The following is a 5,706-nucleotide window of genomic DNA, read 5'->3' as shown; positions in this document are numbered from 1 at the left end:
AGTGAATCTATATATATATATATATATATATATATATATATATATATATAAAACGATAAAACGCGACAGCCTGGAAACACGGAGTGACGCTCGGAATTATCATCAATAAGACGACCGATGACATCGGTCCTCTCGGTCGCATTTACCTCGGCAGCGTTTTCAATGGCAGTTATCGCATCCGCTGAAAAGGCGCCGGTATCCAAATATCGAAAAGTGGATTTTTGTTTCTGCATATCGTCGCACAACGTAAGATCCCGAATGGCCGTGTAGAATAGGAAATACGAGGAAGCTGGAAAGAAGACGAAGGCGGATCCAGAGACTACAGGCTGGTACAGTCAGAAGCCAGACGCAATTCGAGAACGGAAGTCGCTCGTCGTGGCTCCCCTCGACTTCTTAAAGCACCACGATTATTCCTTCTTCTAGCTGGCACGTAAATGTCGCTAGTGTAAAAGCCAGTATTTAGGTTAAGTCGGGAAGGTCCACTTAACCGTGGTGTTAAGCACTGACTCGCGTGCGAGTCGCTGACACTTGAATGCCGCGACGAAACGTGCCAAGGGACGATTGATGACGCCGAAGGGCAGGGGGGAGTGGACGGGGGGGGGTCGCAAGGTCACGTGGTTTAAGGGCGGACGGGTGCAACGTGACTGCGTATTGGATTTTTTTTTCTCCAAATTATCAATCGACCTTATCACTGGCAATTGTATTTTTGTTATTGTTTCCTTTTCACTGTTATCGCAAAATGTTGTTGTTCGAGATATATAACACCGAGGTTCGTTAATCAACGAATAAATCGTATCAATTAACTTATTCAGATTATGTCACGTGTCGTTTCTTTATATCGGCTTCGATACGAAAAAGTCCCCTCAGCCATCCACCTTTTCGTTATTGGCTCGTGTAGAGCGCGCGCGCGCGTACACGAAATCACGTCGTAAATTGTGATTCGCCTGTGTGCAGAGCATTAGGAGATAAAGGCTGGCGCGAGAGTAAATAAAAGCCGGGAGGAATAATGAATCGGCGGACGCGGAGTCGCGATCGCGACACCTCGGCGAAATTAATTATAGCGGAACCCGGCAGTGGCAGCAGCAGCCAGCATGCGGAGAGCCATTAAGGCTGATCGGTAAGGGCGGGCGACGGCGCCCGGTATCGTCTACGCAAAAATACATGGAATCCCCCATTATTCGTACGGCCGGCTCACTGTCTATGCTTTGCTAATTATATTATTTTCGTGGGTGTAGTTGTCACGTGTTGCGAGGGGGGAGAGGGGTGGGGCTAGCTATGACTATGGGAATGATAGTAGTCGACCGCTACGCGACAGGACCAGAGATACGTAAGTGGAAGTGCGTGCGACGAGGAGGGACCGAGGAGGGAGCTGGTGGGAGCGAGTGGGACAGACGGGTCGACCTAACGCAGAGACGTAGAAAGAGCGAGAGAATCCTGGTAGGACGACGGGCAACGGTGGCGGCGGCAGCGGCAGCAGCAGGAGAAGGAACGTCTGTGCGTCCGTCGAGCGAGGTTAGCAATCTGTGTAGTGTTTTACGACAACTATAAATATGGCCATAAAGCTCTTTGTTTAGAGCAGCTAGTCTGGCTTTCGAAACTCCCCTGCCTCCGGTGCCCAAAGCCATTTAGGTAACTTTGACGGTTGGATATCCCCGATCCTCGAACTCTCAACCCTGTGGTCCGCTTGACGCGCGATCGGTCCAGTTGTGGATTTGGCTTGTAGTTGGAAACTACAATGGGAAATGCCGGTGGGAGGTTACTACCATGTACATACCTATCTCGATTGTCCCAGGATGGACGGTTACTTTTTGTTTTCCCCTAGAGGGGTCCCAATTTTCATTCGGCTGCGCTCGCTTATCCTCGGCTACCGGAATCGGTTCGTGCGAAATGGCGCTGCTGGCTGTCGCCGGGCGGGCAAGTTGATCAATCGCTCGCGCGCCGTCGCTCGCCGAGTTAACTAGGTCTAAATAAGGTAGCCACTCGGTTCTCCGTAAATAATTGTATCTCGTAAAGCGAACGGCTAACTAAGGATTTATATGGGCGCAGTCGACGGCGTACCGACACTTGCTTCCTTGCGATGCTGCTTGTTCGTTGCATTGTAAGCACGGCCTTAGCTACCGAAACTTGAAAATTGTTTTTTTTTTTTTTTATTTCGAGTTTTCTTCTCACACTTCGACCGACTTTTGGCTGCTTTCGTAGCTTCGAGTTTGTCGTCGGCTGGACTCTTGCTGGCTCACGTGTTGCTGCAACCGTCCTCATTTGTTTGGGCCGATCGATCGATCCTTCCGCGTCGATTTATCGGCTGGTATTTCTTGAGGTACATGCCGATTCCGTTAGCCATTCGATCGTTGCTTCTTTCCTTCGGCTCCAATCTGTGCATCTTGGGTTCTCTTACGTTACTTGCCGATTAACGACCTCGGGGTATCGAGCGTTAAATCGTGAACTAGTTCGCTGGTAGTTATCAGCTTTGCTATAAAAGTTTCATTATTTACCACTCTTTGTGACGATTGCTTTTCTCTCTCTCTCTCTCTCTCTCTCTCTCTCTCTCTCTCTCTCTCGCAGATATGCCTCTCTCGTCTCTTATTTCTGTATTGGTATACACGCACGAAATCCACTCGCGTGCGTCGTCTGGATTCGCTAATCTTATCTAGCCGTTGATATTACACTACTTGTGAGTAATAATCGCAACGAAGATGCCTTTGAGCAGTGTTTCATCTTTCATCCTTTTTCATTTTGTTCACGTGCTCGTCCAACGATGCTAGTCGACAATCATTCTTAAATTCAAGCTTGACTTTTGTTCTCTATCGACCCATCGTGTCATTATCGACTCGACTGCTATACGATAAGCGGTAAGCTCGAGGGGCGTCATTCGCATATACATGAAGTTGGCAACGAGACGTACATCGTCCATTTTGAAATTTAGGATCGATCGTATTTTTCGATCAGATCTTTGTTTGTGTCGATTTATCGAAGATTCACCCTGTTGTGTATTTTCCTTTACTTTAATCGCAATTCGCGTATTTCTGGTATTCTTGTAATTGGACATATTGTCCTGTGGCTGCTGGTATCATTGGTCCAGGGCTGTACCTAGTGGGGCTTTGGTGAGCTGGTCGACAGTGCGATATCATTCTTGCGTTGCGGATCTCCAGCGTTAGATGCCCGGCTGGCTGGCTGGTTAGAGCGAGAATGCATCAATATGGTGTAGTAGATATAGATAGGGAGGAGTGGGTGCCAGTGCCAGTGCCCCTTCCTCGAGTCTTTCCTCGTCGAGGCTCTGGCTCTCCGGCTCTCCGGCTCTCCGCTTCTCCTCATCCTTCGGGCAGCCCTCTTGCCACAGCGTGCCTGAGGCCAAGAGCACAGGGCCGCAGGCCGCAAGCTGCGTGCCGCTGCCGTCGCCGCCACCGCGCCTGCCGGCTACTTGCAATCTTGCGGCGTTGCCGTTTCGCCTTTCAAGACCCACGGAGTCCCGGGCACCACTATGGGCATTGGGCCCCACTTTTCAATAAATTCCCAATCAAGGACTTCTCCGTCGTGGGTTTGCTCTCCGGTCCAGTACCTCTGGAAATACCGCTGGGTCCTGTAACGGGCTTGGTTCCATATGCGCTGCCACTGTGACAGCCCCTTTACTTTTGGCTCAGAACGTGGTTGGGATTATGAGTCTTTTTTTTCTGTATCAGCTGATCGAGGCAACACTTTACCGAGGCAGCTGTTTTTTTGGACAATTTTTTTCTTTTTAATGAGACCTCGTTAGGTTAGGAGTTTCAGTGTCTTTTGCCTGAGATCTGACAATTCGTATATTTCAGTGTCCACGCCACTGGCAACTTCCTTCATTATTTTTCCATCTAGCGGGATGTCCGGGAACTAGAGGTCTCACGAATATAACATATACCTGGCAAAACGTCTGTCTTCTACAATGCGACCCAAGTCGAGATATATTGGACGTTTCGTCTACAATAAATTGTTATTAAGAGTCGGACATACGTAATTGTTAGACTCGAAACGAAGCGCAACTTACTCGTCACCTTAGCTCTTACCGTGTGCGATTTCCTGACGGGAAAGTGCATTGACACGATACTTCATGTGAATTCTTCCTATTTTAAGGAAAAACGAAGGTGTCATTTTCCCAGTCGTTTCCCTTCCAGAATGCGAGCTTCCGTAAATACCGCTGTGCGAACCGTGTTATTTTTCAAGATGGCGACGATGTCAGAGAGATCCCTCGAAGGAGCGCCATTGCCAAGGAAAAATTCTCCACGGGGGGTTCTTGGTATTTCAACTGCAGTCAGACTGGAGAACTTGCTGGAATTACGACTGACGATCGCTGGACCGAAACCCCCGGACGACTTGTAGTAGCTACGCTCTTGAGAGTTTATACTCGGTTCACTTCCAATCGGAAATCGTTGCTCCTCGGTTCTCCCGGCACTCTCGGGGGGCACCTGCTTCACCCGGATCTGCCGTTGCTGAATTTCGCATGGTTGGACAGCCCGCGTGGGTTCATTCTCATTGGTAGCACGAGACAGAGAGACGTTGAAGAGGAGAGTGAGGGAGATAGAAAGAGAGAGAAAAAAGAATCACTCGTTCGGATGAGCTGTCAAAACTTGACGTTTTTCCGGTTGCCAGGATCTTCGTGTACCTGCCAGTGGCGTGACCGTTGAATGGACCTACAATACCGGTGTGCAACGAGAGGGCTGGCATCGAATTCCATAAGAGAGGGCACGGAACTTGCGCGTCGTGCCTTTGTGAAAAGGCACAGGATCAGGTTGAAGGCTATCGTGGAAATAAGGTCGGAGTGCGTCTCGGGTCCTTTGAAAGAGTCTATACTCCGATGCCAATATAAAGGCGAGCACGGTAGTCGAGTTTCGCACCAAACCGAGAGAACGGAGCGGATCGTAGAAGTCTCCTTGATGATCGTTAGAACCCTATCGCGCGCAGCCGTGTATATAACCCATGGGGCCTGTATCGTATCTCGTACAGGCATCCTTGTACTCCGACAGCAGTTCCCCTATTCTTTCTCGGTTCCCTCTATCTTCGGTCGCCATTAATGTCACCGTACGATTCCGCTTCTATCGGCATTATCTCTCGGTATGATTTCCATAAAAAGGCTGCTCGGTCGACGGCTACGTCGTACATATACACACGCATACGGTATATACATACAGGATCACGCGAGCGTGCGTTTCTTGCATGCTTGTTTCCTGCATTTCTAGATCTCGTAATCTTTTTTTTTTTTTTCACTTTTTTTTTGTGTTCCAAAAAAATGTCGAGAACCTTAAAGAAATTTCGGGGCTGGACGTGTGGGTGAGCCAGTGGAATGGAGTGTCTCCGAAGAGCGGCTCTAGTCTCCCTCCGTGCGACTAGTCCCGAGAGAGGGAAAGTAACAGAGAAAAACCTGAGAGAGAGATATTCTGTTGCATTCCCGTAATCGTTTGTAGCTGTGTTCGAGCCTGTAGAGAGACTTGTAGACTCAAGGCAGCCTTGGTGGACGCGCTGGCACGGCACCCATTGTCCGCGCGCCGTCTCTTGTTACGAGACGAGACGAGCGAACCCGCAGCAAGGCAGTCAGCCAGTCAGGCATCGGCCAGGCAAACAGGCAGCAGGCCCGGACTCCCTACGTTCCTCTTGTTTCTCCCTTTGCTTTTCCTTCGGAGGGGCCCTGCCGTGCTGGAGGCTGGGGACTTGAGACTTGGGACTGGAAGAAGGCCGGGGGGG

General features: G+C 49.7%; 1 protein-coding gene across 3 annotated transcripts in view; it reads left to right on the top strand.

Moving 5' to 3' along the window:
- LOC107269034 (protein pangolin, isoforms A/H/I/S) overlaps window positions 1-5,706 on the top strand; it is a 131,008-nt gene that overhangs the window by 7,599 nt on the left and 117,703 nt on the right. The gene's annotated exons all lie outside the window — the stretch shown is intronic.

The sequence above is a fragment of the Cephus cinctus genome, unplaced genomic scaffold, assembly GCF_000341935.2.
Source record: "Cephus cinctus unplaced genomic scaffold, Ccin1 Ccin1_scaffold0597, whole genome shotgun sequence".
Taxonomy (NCBI): Eukaryota; Metazoa; Arthropoda; class Insecta; order Hymenoptera; family Cephidae; genus Cephus; species Cephus cinctus.
The sequence above is the reverse complement of the archived record's forward strand: the minus strand, read 5'-3'. Positions and strand labels throughout refer to the sequence as shown.